This window comes from Amborella trichopoda, chromosome 11, assembly GCF_054954075.1.
Source record: "Amborella trichopoda isolate Santa Cruz 75 chromosome 11, AtrichopodaSantaCruz75HAP2 v2.0, whole genome shotgun sequence".
NCBI classification, from domain to species: domain Eukaryota; kingdom Viridiplantae; phylum Streptophyta; class Magnoliopsida; order Amborellales; family Amborellaceae; genus Amborella; species Amborella trichopoda.
The window spans coordinates 46515517-46532263 of record NC_142346.1 but is presented as its reverse complement, the minus strand read 5'-3'; positions in this window follow the sequence as shown (position 1 = coordinate 46532263).

Here is a 16747-nt window from a genome sequence, read left to right as displayed (position 1 = left end):
TCTTAGGGATGTGACTATGAACATAGAAATAGAACTTGAGCTTTAAAAGGCTCTATTTTGTATTTTTTTTTATTGTTTATTTTAAAAAGTTTATAATAAGAACATTCATCTTTGATACAAGGAGATCACAATTATTTGCACCCATCTGATGTGAAATATGAAATCATGAGTATGTCACAAAGTTCGAAAAAATTTATTTTGAAGTTTGAGATTTAGATAAATATACCCGGCCGGACAACCAAAACCGGCTAATTTGACCAGCCGGTTCCGAGTTGGACCAGCCTAGTTTACGAACACTTATTTGAATCTCAGTTAGTTTTCTGTGTTTTCGGGTGAATGTTAGTCCCTTTGGTGTAATTCTGTCTTTTTCTTTGCTTTATTTGTAATTATTTCTTACATTCTTGCACCATGTTCTTTGGTTTCTTGAGTTAGTAGGGTGAAATCTGAATATCGTGGTCTTCGATTCATTTGTTTTTTGCTTGGCTTTACTGCAATTCTTGATCTTCTTGCTCTATGTTTGTACCTCTACCAAGCATCGCTGCACTTCCCAAAAAGACGCATTCTCGCCGGAATCCAGGGATCCACCCCCGTCTTCTTCCCCAGAATCCTTTGAAACGTCACCTGAATCCAGCCAATTGTCGTCGAGAACATTTGAGATGTTTATGTCCCCACCCTCAAAGGCCGTTGGAGTGTTGGCCATTTGAGGTCTGTAATGTTATTACGAGGGTGGTGCAATCAAAGGAGGGAGGGCATTCCTATGTAGAGGCATAGAGATAACTGTTTGTAAGGTTTCGAATCAAGCTAATCACGTTAAAACCTACTCTATGTTTTTCCATCGATTGAATTTAATTGAGATGAACGGTCAAGATCATAGAATAAGGGCAAACCACCTAAATTTGAATGAGCTGGGTCCATCACTAAATTGATTCGATAATAATCCCAAACGCCTCTTTTTTTTTTTTTTTTAAGGATACCCCTACCCATTTTTTAAGTAGTTTAGGAGTAAGTTTAAGGTGTTAACGGGTAGCACAATGGGAATGACAATGACAAAGTGGTGACTAGAGTGTGGTGGTGCTACCAGCCAGTGTTTGAAAAATCGGCTAGTTAGTTCGCTATCGGTGGGGTGGCGACTCCAGTTAGGTCCGGTTTTAGTGTACTAGAAAAAAAACACATCGTACTGAAAAAAATCGACTAAATAACCGGCCGGTTTGGCCTTGAACCGACGATTTTTTACCAAACCGACCGGCTTTCTAAAACCCGATCCGGTTTGGCGATATAACAAAATAATGGCACCACAGCAAATAACGGCCATTATTTGTAACAGTGCCCGTTATTTGGGTAGAACATATGATCCGCCATTTTTTGCAGCTTTTGATGCTTTTTTCTGTCCTTTTTTTGGTTCAATTATTGTACCAGTCCTTCAAATCTTCTATAACTCCATCAATATTGAATAAAAAACTCCAAGATTAGATCAATTTTGGCAAATTTTTGGTGCGTTTTCTTGTATTCTTCATTTTCTTATGAAAAATCCGCCATTAGTTTGATTTTGGCCTGGTTTTTCAGTTTTTTTCGATAAAAAATTGGGGATTTTGATGATCACAGAGGTACATATATATTTCAATACTCCTGATTTCATTGAAATTGTGAGATTTGGGGCTCGATTTTGAGATTGAAGCATACAAAGTAATCCCAAACCCAAATTTTTTTAATTTTTTTCTTAATTTTGCAGCTGTTTTAGGATATTTCAGACAATATTTGACTAATATTATTTATTGCAATAAATAAAACAACGATTTTTTAACAACAAAAACAAAATTTGGAGTTCGATTTTAGGAATTTAGGGTTTTTTTTTTGTTTTTAATGTTATTATATATATATATATATATATATATATATATATATATATTGTGATGAATATGAGAATATATATACACAATATTTGTGTGAAATTATTGATTGCATAAAATAAATGAACGAATTTTAGAACAAAAACAAAAATTTGGAGGTCAATTTTGGGGATTTTAGGGTTTATTTAATGAAAAATAAAATTGATATTTTTTTTGTGAGGATTGTTTTTAATGTTATATAATATATATATTTATAAAAATATATATTTTTGTGATGAATATGAGAATATATATAAACAATATTTGTGTGAGATTATTGATTGTATAAAATAAATGAACGAATTTTAGAACATAAAGTAAAATTTGGAGGTCGATTTTGGGGATTTTAGGGATTTCGGGATTTTTGGGGATTTTAGGGTTTATTGAATGAAAAATAAAATTGATATTTTTTTTGTGAGGATTGTTTTAATGTTATATAATATATATATATATATATATATATATATATATATATATATATATATATATATATATATATATATATATATATATATATTTATTTATTTATTTATAAAAATATATATTTTTGTGATGATTATGAGAATATATATAAACAATATTTGTGTGAGATTATTGATTACATAAAATAAATGAACGAATTTTAGAATATAAACAAAAATTTGGAGGTCGATTTTGGGGATTTTCGGGATTTTAGGGTTTATTGAATGAAAAATAAAATTGATATTTTTTTTGTGAGGATTGTTTTTAATGTTATATAATACATATATTTATAAAAATAATTTTTTTGTGATGAATATGAGAATATATATATATATATATATATATATATATATATATTCAATAAAAAAAATTTGTATTTCAAGTATTCTTTAAATTTTAGGGAGACATTTTTTATGAATGATTTGATTTTGTGGTGTCATTTTGATTCAAAAAACACTAAGTATTCCAAGTATTCTTTAAGTATCGGACTACCTGTTGGCAATACTTCATTACGCAATTGTGTCATAAAGCCCTAAGATTTTATATCTTTATGTATGCTGCAATTAACATTTTATATCTTTATGTATGCAGCAATATTATGAAAAATGGATATATTTAGTTGTTCAACTTTAATTGTGTTTAAAGCCCATTTTTATAGAGGTTTCAGTTTTGGCATCATATCGGATCTTTAGTTTTGATCAACATACAGAATTGATCTATTGTACTAGCTTGTAAAACTCCTTGGAGCAATGCATGCTTTATAGTTTAAACTTATAGCAAGGAGGGTATTAAATTCCACTTTTGGAAAGTGGATTTATTTTTCCTTTCTGATGCATCCATTTAGAACCTTTTGAGAAATACTTTTTACCTTGAATATCTATTCATGGCAAGGGTCATTATCACATGAAACGCAAACCGCTCATCAGGAATTGAGGTATCTTTATATGAATTACTTCTTGTTTAATAGGTTACTGCTCTTATTCAATTTCATGGTGTACCATGTACTTTGGGAAAGATTTGGGAACTTATTTTTATTCATATTCGCCATTGAAGGATTTACTTGACCTTAGCCCTCTAGAAAACATATTTCACCACATTTCTTAATGCATTCCCCTCATGCATGGCTTTTTTAGCTTTCATGGTCTAGAGGCACACATGCATGTTTTTTATTGAGACTCAGATGGAGTGTATGCAACAGGTAAACCTTAATCAAAACGCGTATGTAATAAAATTTCCATTTACAATAATGAATTGCATTTCTATATAGTACTAATTTCTTGTATATGCATATTGTTATTTCTAGCTTATTATGTACATGGGAAAAAATGGGGACTTTGCATACAACAATGCCAAAAAAGCAGTTGCAAAATTACATTCAGGTTAGTTTTAAGTTAAAACTTGCAATAGTTTAGTACACTATTATTTGTGGTTTTTTTTAAAATCAATTTATTTTCTATTGTTAAGTATTTCTATGTTTGTCTGTGCCAGCATAATGGTGGACGATACACGAAATTCGAACAAAGCAATTGCAAAAGATTGCCGTCGGAATTTTGTGTCAAACTTGTGCTGCCTTGGGCTGTGAGAGAAACTGGAGTACATTTCAGTGGATACACGCCTCGAGGCGGAATAGGTTAAAGACATAGACGCTGCACAACTTAGTGTACGTTAATTATAATTTGAAATTGAGAGATAAACATATAAAGATGACCCCCACAGACTACACGCTGATAAACCTTGATTACATCTTCCGGAGAGACCTCGTCGATGAGTAGGTGTCACTAAGGACCCCACTACTAGACCAAGATTTTCTTAGTAGGGGCAGTTGCCGATATGAATAATAATGTGAATGTTACAGCATCAAATGAAGGAGACATGATAATGGACATGGATGACGATTATACACAGGATGAAGATGAGGCACATGATGATGAAACAGATAGGACAATGGAAAACAATTGGCAAGAACCAGTCATCCAGGAATGTGAAGGGGCGCAACATGATGTGATGCCTGATGAGCAGGAAGATTTAATGAAATTGGCTCGAGACGAAGTCCAGGCACTGAGGCATAAGAGTTACTCAACAAGGGAAGATGAAGCCGTAACCATTATCGTAACCTGGTTATTCATGATGATGACAATATTGAATATGCTAACACAGAACAGGGTGGGGGTAGCACAGAACAGGGTGCGGGTAACATAGAACAGGGTGGGGGTAACAAAGAATAGGGTGGAGGAGAGCATGAAGGCTGGATGAGTCTTGGAGACTTTGGCCAAAGGGGTACTATAAGAAATATTCATGACTGACGAGGGGGCACAACTACGGCATTATAGACTCCACCAAGCCTGACTCAGATTTTTCTCCTCGTAAATCCTGATAGTGAAGCACAATAATACCATGATCCCCCTCGCCGCTCTTATTACTACTAGCATTGTTAGTTAGACTTAATTCATTAATTGAAATTAATGTCAAATTCTAAATTGTCTTGCATATCTTCATAGTATTCAAATATTAATTTATATAAAAAGTTGTTTCAAATTTTTTTGTAAGATAAATGTATGTAATATAATAGTATATACTTAATCTAAGTTTTTCTATTTTTTTCAATTTTTTTTAAAATATTTTTGGACATTTTTTACCCTTTTTTTTTAAAAAAAAAAAAAACTACTTGACCGATTAAAACAGTTAACCGCTCCAGTTAGTCCAGTTCCGGTTCAAACCGCTCCCAGCCCCAAAACTGGTTAACCGATCTGGTTCGATTTTGCGAACATTACTACCAGCACAACCACAATCTGTTCTATTAGCTTGACACCTCTCTTTCAGTCGTCACAAGTAACCTTTGTATATATTTTCAAATGGGTAATTTACACTATCTATTATGTTTGAGCAATGTGGATACGACATTGTCTCAAAATATGTAGAATTTTTTTGACATTATCTTAAAAAGATAGGTCAAATCTACACTACCCAACTAAAATGTACGAGGTAGACCATCACATGCATTGTTATATAAATCACACATCTTTTACATATGGGAAATGTTTCTTTACTTCCTCCACTGTATAGAAGATATATCCCCCCACTATCTAGCCATCTAAGTTAGATCAAGTGAGCCACTAGCCGTTTAATCTAAATCCAATGCCTTTTTATTGGTAATATTTTTCTACAAATTATATAAATATAAAATTTGGTATGTGATATCATCTCTCTAGGGCGCACCTAAAAATAATATTAAAAAATATTTTTGATAAATATAATAACCAAAATACCTTTAAATTTTTAAGGGTATTTTGATCATTTTATTTTATTAAGAATTTTTTTATTTAATATTGTAGAGATGTGACTTTGTGATTGGGACCATCTCAACCGTCCATTCAAAATAAACAGTGGAATAGGGAGAATTATATAAGTTTTATAGAATAAGAGAAATACGGAAAGCTTGCCCTTTACATAATATGAAAATTCATCGGAATACACACAATAATTAAAGTATTTAGCATGGTAACAAAATTTTTTTTTTGACACCATGTTTATCCCTTTCTCTTGTGTGAAAACTGCCATAATTTTTTGTAAAAAAACAGAATTGAATTTTTTTTGCATTTTAGCAATATAAGTCTTTGACACCATGTTTACCCCTTTCTCTTGTGTGAATACTACCATAAATTTTTGTGAAAAAAAAAGAAAACCATAATATACTACAACGGATTATTATCAATGGAAACAATAGTAATCTTTATTAATGTTTGGTTCTGGCCTTCGCTATGAATATACATCACCGTTGCCGGGATAGGTTCATGGATAACCGTTGATTTGTTAAAAATCCATGATAGCTGCAATTGAAAATTACATAATGACCAGGAGAGGGTTTAAGGGGATAGGTTCATGGATAACCGTTGATTTTTTTCAAATCCATGATAGCTGTCAATTGAAAATTACATAATGACCAGGAGAAGGTTATCCTTAAACCAACGCTTGATCCTTGATTAAAAAGATCAATCGAGCACATTAAGTTATCCTATAATATATAGCTGTTGTGCTGAGATTTAGATAAAAATACCCGGCTGCCGGACAACCAAAACCGCCCAGTTTGACCAGCCGGTTCCAAGTTGGACCGGCCTAGCTTGTGAACACTTATTTGAATCTCAGTTGGTTTTTCTGTGTTTTCAGGTGAATGTTATTCTCTTTGGTGTAATTCCGTCTTTTTCTTTGCTTTATTTTTAATTATTTCTTACATTCTTGCACCATGTTCTTTGGTTTCTTGAGTTAGTTGGGTGAAATCTGAATATCGTGATGTTCGACTCATCTGCTTTTTGGTTGGCTTTATTGCAATTCTTGATCTTTTTATTTTATCTTTGTTTCCTTCATTGGGGTAAAACCCGATTTAGGAGTAATCTTAAGAACTCAAAGTTTGGGGATTTAACATTTTCATCTATAGGGTTGCCTCTATAAAAAAGATCTCAAAATTGCCCCGTTGAAAAAAATAATTTTTCAAGATTGAACACAAAAATAATTTCTCAAGATTGAACAGAGACCATTCACTTTAAAAGACAAATTCAAGTTTTATTCCTTTTAAAATTATTGGTGGTTCTCAAAATTTTAAATTTGAAAATTCTTCCGAAAGAGGTCATTTGACTGAGGCAGTAGGCGTATAACATATGCTCCCACAAGAGCATACTCTGCATGCTCTTTATAAATAGCCACATGTACTTTTGTTTATTCAAGAATGCCCGGTGTCTTAACAAATGATATTCATAAATGTTATGTCTACTTTTGCCATTCTTTGAAAAAGGGAGGACTTCTAAGATTTTAATTGTCAATTTCTATTTTGGGGATTGGCTTGTAGAGACTAAAGGACAAGGCACTTGGGAGAAAGATATGGGAAAGGTTTATGTGCTTTGGGAAAGGTTTATGTGCTTTCTCTAAGGCAAAGAAGTTCTATCTTGTCCTTACCATCTAGCTGTTCAATTTTGATCAAGAGAGTCACTTATTATTTGATCTTAGATCTGATGTCTAAAAATATTTTTTTTTTAGTGTTTTTTATACAAATTATATGAATATCAAATTTGGTATGTGTTATCTTCTCATTGGGCAGCACCTATAAAAAACATTAAAAAATACTCTTAGAAACTTGCAGGGGTATTTTGGTTATTTTATTTTAATGAGAATATTTTTTTTATATTTTTCGCTAGTGCAAGTTTAATAGAGGAATGAACGTCCAAAATTTGGTGTCAAAATAGTTTATAGAAAACAAATTAAAAATAAAATAGCGTATAGACGTGACATTGTGATTGGGGCAATCTTAGCTGTCCATCAAAATGGATAGTTGGATAAAAGGGAGGATAGAACTTGGATGTTGTAGAGGAAGTATACAAAGGTTGCCCTAAAAATATTTGTCACTTGCACAAATCAAATAAACAGCCCATAACTCAACATTATTCCCCCCTTTCACATGGGATATAATTTAAATAAAGTTTATATCGATCAAGTTAATGACACTTTGAAAAAAAAAAAAAAAAAAAAAGAGAAAAGAGAAAAGAAAAGAAAAAAAAGGAATAGATGACATTCTCAAAAGAGAGAAAAGAGAAAAAAAAAGAAAAGAAAAAAAAGAAATAGATGACATTCTCAAAAAATAAATAAATAGATAAATAAATAAATAAAATAAAATAAAATGAAAGAATGAAAGAGAAGGTGGTAAAAAGTGCTCTTTGCTTTTCTAAAAGTGCTCCTTGTCTTTCTAAAAAGGAAAATTGTTGTAAAAGTGCTCCTTGTCTTTCTAAAAAGGAAAATTGTTGTATGCATTGGAGGTATACTCCCACATCTATTAGAATAAAACTTTCATCTTAAAGATAGATGCAAATGGGTGTTCCTCCAAACAAAATTAAAATTATTTGTTTACATATTTTCTTCATAAAATTAAGATTTTTAGTTTTTTTAAATCTACTTTTTATATATATTCATGATCGCCATATTAGAAATTATATGTTCTTTAAAAATTAGGTTTAAAATCTATCTCAAAAATGGATTTTTACGAGCAGACGTAGTTGTACCTATGAGTCCTAAGACTCATAGAAACCGTGTACTAGTACACAGACTAAAGCAAATTATAAGGTGATGGGTACGTTTTAGATTTTTTTTTTTCTTAGGAAATATATTAAAATACCCAAAATAGATGTACTATTATTATTGGTATTTTATATTTTTGGCACTATGCCCGGATCAAGAGGCTTTTTATGGGTAGTTGGAAATTAACTTAAACAATATGGAAATTAACCGAGTTTACCACCATTTTTCATTCTTCTCAATTATTTTGATAAACATACGCGCTTTATCTATTTTGTATTCTATGTGTGGCACCTTTGTGCTCTAGCCTCAGCTGCCCCTGGCACCGTCCTTGGGCTCGCCCACCACTGGCCAACTTTGGTCAGAATCAGACTAGTCTGGGCCTGAAAGAATAAAAGAGAAAAAAATACAACACAGGGTCAGATTAGGCTGGCCGTGATCCATGGCCCAAGTTGAGCTTATTTGTTTGTAATGTGTTTTTACTATGAATACTTATTTTTACGTTTTCCCATTTTTTTTAAAAAATTTAAAAATACCTCTGACAAAAATAGATTTTCAAAAATCAAATTTCTTTTTTTTTTTTTTTTTGTAAATTTTCAACTTTTTTGTATGGGTTTTGTTTCATCGTGCTTTAGTGCTTTAGGTATATTTTTTCATCGTGCTTTAGTTATATTTTTCATAGGTTTTAAGATACTTTGATTTATTTTTAATTTTTTTACACTTTTTTGATTGGCCGGTTTGGCTGGTCCAATAAATCAATGTACCGATTAATTTATGAATAAGAGAGAGAGGATATTGATTATTCAGCGAAGATAGGACAGTTCTTTAGAGAGAGAAAGTATCTTTTTTTTCTCTCTTGATTTTACCCTTACTCAACCACCCTACTATCGTATATATATATATATATATATATATATATAGTGAGAGAGAGGTAGAGAGAGAAAGACCTTCATTACTTTCGTCGCCTTCTTGCTTGTTCAATTCCTCAAGACTCCTCCACGTTGGGGACGTTCTTCATCTTCGTTAGGCTTCACACTCTTTTTTCTTTTTTTTCCTTTTCTTTTTAAATTCAAATCGTTGTCATAATTTGAAGTAAATTTATTATGTTTCAATTTCTTAAGTTCATTTCCATTCTGGTTTATGCGGGTTAATGGAAAAAATATTTGTTTCTTTGCAATAATTCTTCGCAATAATTCTTTCTGCCTTTGCTTTATTTCCATTTTGTTCTGTCCTTTCTTGAATTGTGCTTTTCTGGACCCTCTGTAATCTGATTCTCAGTTTCTTAGTGTTCCCTTTCTTTGAGTTTTGCTCAGTTTCAGTTTTCTTTAATTTTTTGATGTTCTTCTTGCTCCATATTGCGCTTAATTTTTTTTCCTTCATTTCTTTTTCTGTTGTATGAGAGAGAGAGCAATGTGCAAAAACTCTGGCGAGCCAACTCGGATTGCCTGAGTAACTCTGAATCGTCCAAGTATCTCCAAGTTAGGCGGTGGATCTTTAAAAAATGGAATAAAAAATCAGAAAAAGAAGAAATTTAGTTGTATATATTAGGTTTTCTATCATTTTGGAAAAAATTAAAAAATATTTTTCCATAACTACTTACTCTTATATTTTCCCTTATTTTTAGATCATTTCTTAAGGATTGTCTACAAAGATACCATTATCTTCATTACAAGGAGGTCACAACTATCCTTACTCCCTACTCATTAGATGTCAAATTGGATAGAGTCACAAAAGTTTGAGAATTATCTTTTTGAAACTTTGTATCTATTCAACAGCACTCTTATAACCACTTGTTTTGAAATTTAAAGGACTAGAATGACTGTGACCACTTTGTACAACAAGTAAATAGTTTATTTATATATAATCTTATTTCTTAAATGTGCATAGAAAAGCCTTAAATTTTACATAATCATTTCCCACCATAGAGAGAGAGAGAGAGGTTTTCCCTTGAATCATTTTCCGCATAAGTTTGATTATTTATTTTGGTTGAAATGTAGACAATTTTGTGGTTTTCTGATCTTCATTTGTTTTTTAACATCTACTTTAGAAATTTAGACCTTGTGTAGGAATACTTCAGTTCTAATTATAGGAATGCTCTCCATCCCAAACCAATCTAATTCTCCATTTCTCCAAGATTCTGACAAGTTTTTCTTCTTATGCTTTGTTTTCATTTCTTTTTGTGAAGTTTGTTAGTCCTAGCTTTTGAGAAGATGGACGATGAAAGGCTCGAATATAGTATTCAGAAAGGCTTGAGGACAGTGAAGGATATAGGTGAAGGGGATCTTTGCTCTATTTGTCTCAGGGAATTTTGCAGTGATCCTCTTGATGTTAGGGCAATGGGTTGCAACCATGTATTTCATAAGACCTGCATATGCAAGTGGCTTCAGAAGGCTGATACCTGTCCACTTTGTAGATACCGAATGCGTTCATATGGTTTCTTAGAAAGTTGAAGCATATAAAAGCTGTGTTTTATTACATAAGAGATGGGATCGAGACTGGTGAAATTGATTTGGCATATATATACACCGAGGCTATACTAGCCAACCCTATGACCAAAGGCCTGGTTCACAATGTTTTCATGAGACATGTGCATGGTATGGGACCGAGAAAGGCTGAATGCTATTGGTGTAATACTCTACTACTCTACATTTAAATTTAAATCTTACTTGACATTCTTTCTCATGTTTAACTTAGTTTAGATTTTTTGTTGTGGTTAACTTTCTTAGTTTATTTGCACTTGTGTGTTTCTTCAACTTGTTAAAGAATAGAGCCATCAAATGTTAATTTGTGAATATAACACCACACCTATACTAAGGAAGAGCAAATAATCGATTTGAAACACAATAGAAAGAATAATCGACTTCAAAAAAAACTTCTCTACTTTCTCTCAAGGTAGAGGTCTACTTTCCCCACACAATGACACTGTTTCGCATAACTCAAATTCATGCTTCAAATAGTAATAAATATTACAAACATAGTTATCTGGATTAGACCGGCCACTAAATCAGTGAAGGATTTGGTCCAATCTAAATTCGTCGAACTATCGATTGAATTGGGTCAAACTGATTTCAAAATATATTTGCAACTAGTTAAAAAATATAAAATATATTAGAACTTTTTTTCTCAACATTGTTTAACAGGTTGAAATTTGGTCGCTCTAATATTGATTTAATTGGTTTATGACCAAATTATATATATATATATATATATATATTAGATTGGATCAGCCAAAACACAAGTTCGCAGTCTGATTGCATGATCTAGTCCGGTCTTGCTAACTATGATGGCAACCATACACATCACAATCGTATCCAATTAAGACGCTAATTTTAAACAACTACAACCATACACATCACAATCGTATCCGATTAAGACACTAATTTTAAACAACTACTAATGCATTAAAGAAATGAAAAATAACAAAGTTTTTGCGCAACAGATCGATATTAGAGAAAAACTGGGGTTGTATCTACCCAAAAAAAAAAAAAATTGGGTTGACCAGTGTTTTCAAGATCCGACTAGCAACTGAATTGGTTATAAGTACGATCAACAAAACCGACGCAACTACTGGTCGACAAGGTTGGATCGAATTTTGTAAAACAAAAAAAAAAAGAAAATAGGAACAACAGTAGAAGTAACAGTTTTAAAAATATAAAATGCATAAAAAAATGGGCTTTATAAAAAACAATTTAAGCATCACCTCAAACTCATCCAAAAATATAGTTTTAATATCCGGAAACCTTCAAATCGGTCATCTCAACCTTCTCATTATAGTTGCGAAAACAAATTAGGATTTCAAGCCCAAGCCCAAAAATATTGTAACGTATTATCTAGACCGTCATTTTCCAAGTGTTCATAGATCTTCCATGATTTGTACTTCTTTTTTTAGCTACAAATTTCATAACCTATAGTGAAAAAAAATTTTAGAACAATCTTAGGGATTTCCCATGATCAAAGTATTTCCCGGACAATGTTTTGAGGTGAGGCATTACTTATTTTCTTCTTCTTCTTCTTTTTTTTTTTTTTATTTTTTATTTTATTTTATTTTTAATAAGGCCTAGGCCTAGGCCTTACCGATGCTGCGCTTAAAAACTAAATTCCAATAGAATAGCATTTTTCCTATCTTTGTAGAACATCAAATGCCACATCTTCCTCTTTTAACTGATTCAAGGAGGAGAGTGAGTCAAACATACACGCACAAGCTAAGAGAAAAATGGGATAGAGAGCTTTGAGTTTATTTTTTGATGGCCACGTATTGTACATCTTAGGGATGGATCCATAATTTTGCAGTTCTATCACCTATAATACCATGACTATGAATATAGAAATAGAACTTGAGCTCTATTTTGTATTTTTTTTTTTTTTTGGATTTTAAAAGGTTATATACAATAAAATTATTTATCTTTGATACAAGGAGGTCACAATTACTTGCAACCATCCGATGTGAAATTTGATATCATGGGTATATCACAAATTTCGAAAAAATCTCTTTTGAAATTTGAGCTTTGCAAATGAATTAAATGCAGCCATCTAATGTCACATCTAATGATCAAGATTAATGGTGACCACCTTGTATCAATAATAAATGGACTCATAGTAAAAAAAAAATTTATTTTAATTATTCAACAATAATCAGATTTTCGTATTTTTGGGTGCTCCAAAATCATAAATTTGAGGCCAACGTGGAATTATAATATTCTCATATGTGTTTGGGATCCTATATCTCTAGAAAACTAGGGCGGACAAATGATTTTCTTGATTTCTAGACGCTTTTAATATTTGTTATTTATAGTTTTAAGAGATTTTATAATCCACTATTTACTCCCTCGAGTAAAAACCGATCTAGGAGTAATGTTAGGACCTTAAAATTTGAGGATCTAACCTCTTCTAGACTAATCTCAATAAAAAGATTTCAAAATTGCCTTTTTCAAAAAAATAATTCCTCAAGATTGAACAAAGATGTTCAATTTGGAAGGTGAAATTCATAATTTTTCTCTAAAAAATAATCTATTGATTCTTGGGCGGTTTCCAAAATAAAAAATTACAAATAGCTACATGTACCTATGTTTGTTCAAAGTTGGTATCTTAACAAATGATATGCACAAAAGATAAAGGTACTTTTGTCATTCTTTGAAAAGATAAGGATGTCAAAGATTTTAACCAGCCATGGGTAGATTAGGGACAAAGGACAAGGCACTTGGGAGCGGGCTCGATTGCATTTCTATGATATGCGGTCCAAAGGTATAAAACATCCATTTTAAAGATAAATACAAATAAATGGTCTATTTAAAAACAATTGTAACTAACCATCAAAATGTTTTTTTAATATAATTATTATTTTTAACTTTTAATTTTTTTTTTCATATTTATAATCTTCATGTTAAATATTATATATTATCTAAAAATTAAAAAAAAATTATATTTAAAAAATATATTTATTATCTTAAAATTAAAATTAAATTATATTTAAAAAATATATTTATTTCCAAACCCACATTTCTATGATTGACTTCATGTTAACTGCATACCTTAGGATAAGGTAACAGTGACGTGGACAAATAAAACAAACAACCCACAACTCACGTTATTCACGCCATTCATTTGGGTATAATTTAAATAAAGCTCATATCCATTAGCGATGTTCTTGGTTCAACCGCCCGTCACAATGGAACTAGGCAGTGGCCGATTTTAGTTTTGGCCGGTTTTTGGTGATCTGGTCAGATATTTTAAAAATAAATTTTAAAAAATATATAAAATTTCAAAATATAAAGGATTTGTTTGTAATGTATTTTTTAATGTTGTTTAACATTTTAACAAAGATTGAAAAGTGTTTTGGCCATGAATACTTATTTTTACATTTTTTTCATTTTCTTTAAAAAAATTTCATAAATACCTTTGGGCACATATTGATTTTTTTAAAATCCAATTTTGTCGCTAATTTTCAACTTCATTTGGATTTGTTTTTTTTAATCATGCTCTAAATATATTTTTCATTTATTTTAGAGTTGTTTTGTATTTTTTAACACTTTTTTAACCGGCCTGTACTTGCCCAGTTAGGCCGGTTGAACCAGCTGGTTTACCGGTTACTTGGAACCCGCCCTTGGCTATTTTCGAGGTGAGTTTGATTTTTCGAACAATGATCTAGTGCTCAATAGTCCAAACAGACCAACAAAAAATAAAATAAAAAGGAAGAAGAGCATTTAAGTGCTCTTTCCCTCGACACTTAAAAACAAAAATAAAATAAAATGGAAGAAGGTTTAAGTGCTTTTCCCCTTACTAAAAAAGGGTCCTTCCCTTTCTAAAAAAGAAAATTGTTGTGTGCGTTGGAGTGGTATTCCTACATCTATTAGTATAAAACATCCATCTTAAAGATGGGTGTGTTCCTCCAAACAAAGTTAAAACTAATTATTTAGATATTTTTTCATAAAATTATCATTTTTAGTTTTTAAAAATTATTTATTTTTCATATTCATGATCTTCATATCATAAATTATATATTCTTTAAAAATTAGGTTTAAAATCCATCTTAAAAATTAATTTTTAATATCATACTCATTCTTATATACAAGTCCTAGGAGTCATAGAAGCTGTGTACAAATAGTACATAGACTAAAAGCAAATTATAATGTGGTGAAAACGTTTATGATTTTTTATATCTTGGAAATTTGATCAGAATACTCACGAGAGATGCACTATTAGTATTTTACTTCTTTTTTTTTATACTATTCCAGCTCATGATCATGAGCCTTTTTATGCGTAGTTTGAAATTAACTCAAACAATATGGGTCCTTCATCTTATATGGGTATTCTTTATAAGTTTCTCTTTTATATTTGAGAAATGTAAATTTCCTTTTTATCTTGAGTAGGATAGAGAAAATATAATAACATTTTCAAGGGGTATTTTGGTTATTTTATTTTTCTGAGTAGGATAGAGCCAATATAGTAAAACTTTCAAGGGTATTTTTGTTATTTTATTTTATTGGTAATATTTTTTATATTTTTTTACTTGTAGAGAGTTTAAGAGAAGAGTGAACACCCAAAATTTGATGTCAAAATATTTTATAAAAATAAAATAAAATAATGTAGAGGCAATGCATTGTGATTGGGGTCATCTCAGTTGTTCATTAAGAATGGAGGATTGAATAGAGAGAAATACACGAGTTTTATACAATAGGAGAAGTATATAGAGCTCACAATTTAAGTATTTAACAATATAATTCTTTGAAGGATTAGATAGAGGGAAGTATATAAGTTTTATATAATAGGAGAAGTATAATTCTTTGACACCATGTTCATAGGAATTTTTGTAAAATCTAAAGTAAAAAAAAAAAAAAAAAAAAGGTTGTAAAAAAAAAAAAAAAAAGCAGACAAATATGATTTACAAAAAAAAATAATTGGACCGTTTCTTAAAAAAAGGTTGTAAAATAAATAAATAAATAAATAAGACAAATATGATTTAAATAATAATTGGACCGTTTCTTAAAAATATAACCGTTGCCGGAACTTGAACCCGAATCTCTTGACTGAGAATCGAGTATATAAACCATGCTATACTACAACGGATTATTGTTAATTGAAACAAATTTTAATCTTTATTAATGTGCGGTTGTGGCCTTCGCTATGAATATACATCACCGTTGCCGGGATAGGTTCATGGATAACCGTTGATTTTTTTCAAATTCATGATAGCTGCAAGTGAAAATTGCATAATGACCAAGATGGGGTTATGCTTAAACTAACGCTTGATCCTTGATTAAAAAGATAAATCGAGCGCATCAAAATATCCTATAATATATAGCCATTGGGCTGAGATTTAGATAAAAATACCCAGCCGGACAACCAAAACTGACCGGTCAAAATTGCAACTTTTCAAAAAAATAATGTCTGTTTTCATCTATAGACTAGCCTCTATAAAAAGATTTCAAAATTGCCAAGCTGAAAAAAATAATGTCTCAAGATTGAACAGAGACCGTTTAATTTAGAAGGTAAATTCAAGTTTTATTTCTTTTAAAACTAATCATATATTGATTCTTGGGTGGTTCTCAAAATTTAAAATTAAAAAGATCTTCCAAAGGAGGTCATCTCACAGAGGCAGTAGGTGTATAACATATGCTCCCACAAATAGCATACTATGCATGCTCTTTTGTTTATTCAAGAATGCCTAGTGTCTTAACAAATGATATTCATAAATGTTATGGGTACGTTTGCCATTCTTTAAAAGAGGAGGACTTCTAAGATTTTAACCATCAATTTCTGATTTTGGGGATAGATCAGTAGAGACAAAGGGCAAGCACTTGGGATAAAGATATTAGTCACTTGCACAAATCAAATAAACAGCCCAT